Source organism: Nansenia antarctica (genome assembly GCF_963989245.1).
Source record: "Nansenia antarctica genome assembly, chromosome: 2".
In the NCBI taxonomy this organism is placed as follows: domain Eukaryota; kingdom Metazoa; phylum Chordata; class Actinopteri; order Argentiniformes; family Microstomatidae; genus Nansenia; species Nansenia antarctica.
This window is the reverse complement of record NC_137675.1, coordinates 4,815,932-4,818,431: the sequence shown is the minus strand read 5'-3', so window position 1 is coordinate 4,818,431 and position 2,500 is coordinate 4,815,932. Positions and strand designations below refer to the sequence as shown.

Sequence of the window (2,500 nt, the reverse complement as noted above, 5' to 3'; positions counted from 1 at the left end):
AACCACTGTCAGAACCACTAACCTGCCCCCCCCCACCAAACCACTGTCAGAACCACTAACCTGCCCCCCCCCACCAAACCACTGTCAGACCCACTAACCTGCCCCCCCACCAAACCATCATGTCATAACCGTTAAAGCTGTCATAACCAGTAACACAGCTGAAGACTCCCTCCTGTCCATTTAATGTTTTACGTTTTCATGTTTTACAACGTTATTAAGACGTTTAATATTGTACAACGTTATTAAGACGTTTCATGTTTTACAACCTTATTAAGACATTTAATATTGTACAACGTTATTAAGACGTTTCATGTTTTACAACGTTATTAAGACGTTTAATATTGTACAACGTTATTAAGACGTTTAATGTTTTACAACGTTATTAAGACGTTTAATATTGTACAACGTTATTAAAACGTTTAATGTTTTACAACGTTATTCAAACGTTTAATGTCATGTTTGACAACGTTATTAAAACGGTTAATGTTTTACAACGTTATTAAAACGTTTCATGTTTTACAACGTTATTAAAACGGTTAATGTTTTACAACGTTATTAAAACGTTTCATGTTTTACAACGTTATAGCTCTTGCCTCTGTGTGTCACAGATGGAGTTCGACGAGAAGGAGCTGAGGAAGGAGATCAGCTACGCCATCAAGAACATCCACGGAGTGAGGCAAGTAGAGACAGCAGCGCTAGCAGGCTAACGAAGGACACATTAGCATAACAAGGCTAGCAGGCTAACGAAGGACACATTAGCATAACAATGCCAGCAGGCTAACGAAGGACACATTAGCATAACAATGCCAGCAGGCTAACGAAGGACACATTAGCATAACAATGCCAGCAGGCTAACGAAGGACACATTAGCATAACAATGCTAGCAGGCTAACGAAGGACACATTAGCATAACAATGCCAGCAGGCTAACGAAGGACACATTAGCATAACAATGCCAGCAGGCTAACGAAGGACACATTAGCATAACAATGCTAGCAGGCTAACGAAGGACACATTAGCATAACAATGCCAGCAGGCTAACGAAGGACACATTAGCATAACAAGGCTAGCAGGCTAACGGAAAGGACACATTAGCATAACAATGCCAGCAGGCTAACGAAGGACACATTAGCATAACAAGGCCAGCAGGCTAACGAAGGACACATTAGCATAACAATGCCAGCAGGCTAACGGAGGACACATTAGCGTAACAAGGCTAGCAAGCTGACGGAAGGACGCAGTAGCATAAGAACGCTCGCAAGCTAATGGAAGGACGCATTAGCATAACAACGCTAGCAGGCTAACGGAGGACACATTAGCTACACAAATCTGGTTCCATTTTTTTTCCTACTCAAAATCAACGAAGGACAACGTTGGCCTACCTGTCTCTCTACATACCTGTCTGTCTTATCTGTCTGCCTGTCTGTCTCTCCATACACATGTCTCTCTATCTACTGTACCCACCTACCTACCTGTATTTCTACATACCTGTCTTATCTGTCTGTCTGCCTGTCTGTCTTCATCTACATGTCCCTCTGTCTCTCTATCTACTGTACCTACCTGTCTCTCTATCTACTGTACCCACCCACCTACCTGTCTGTCTCCCTATCTACTGTACCCACCTACCTGTCTGTCTCTCCATACACATGTCTGTGTGTCTGTCTGCCCCTTCTTCTCCCCCCCTCCCCCACTTCAGGACGGGCCTGTTCACCCCTGACCTGGCGTTCGAGGCTATAGTGAAAAAGCAGATCATTAAGCTGAAAGAGCCCAGTTTGAAATGCATCGACCTGGTCATCCAGGAGCTGATTAATACGGTCAGGCAGTGCACCAATAAGGTACCGCCACCGCTGCTGCTGATGCTGCTGCTGTGTGGAGCTGCATGGATGCCTGCTGCCTGCCATACCCCTCCAGGCCTGAGGGGGGCGCTGTGTGTGGGAGGGGGGAGCGAGGAGAGGAGAGAGGGGGGGCGGGAGGGCGCGGGGGGGCACATGCACATTGTCACCTGAAACGCCGCTAGCTAGGAGAGAGAAGAAGGGGTTTGGTAGAGGAGCGGGGGTGGAGGGCGGGGGTGGAGGAGGGTGGAGGAGGGGGAGTTGCCTGGCAACGGCTAACAGGTGACAGGTGTAGCTTGTGCGTGTTCTGTACGTCCACTCGCGACAGCCTCACGTCGCCGTGGTGACCGTTTACGGGAAGTGTTAGGGATTTCAGAAACGGCGTCTGGTGATGTCAAGGTGCAACGTGTCCCCCTCTTACCCCCTCCTCGACCCCCAACCCCCCCCCCCCCCCCCCCCCAGCCCCTGCCCCCGGGGTCATGGACGGGGTGTGTGTGACGTAGTGTTTAAGGGGGGTGTTGTGTGTGTGTGTGTGTGTGTGTGTGTGTATAGTATATGTGTGTGTTCCCTCCTAAACTCAAACGTTCATAGTCTTGCTGTGGTCCTAAACTCAACCCCCCACACACACGCACACACACGCACACACGCACGCACACACGCACACACACA

General features: G+C 48.6%; 1 pseudogene across 1 annotated transcript in view; it reads left to right on the top strand.

Annotated features, from left to right (window-relative positions):
- Positions 1–2,500, top strand: part of LOC308151837 (dynamin-2-like) — a 40,362-nt pseudogene that overhangs the window by 16,567 nt on the left and 21,295 nt on the right. Inside the window, exon 8 of the transcript XR_013938003.1 lies at positions 609–676. The product of XR_013938003.1 is annotated as a dynamin-2-like (transcript). The remainder of the gene's footprint in view (positions 1–608; positions 677–2,500) is intronic.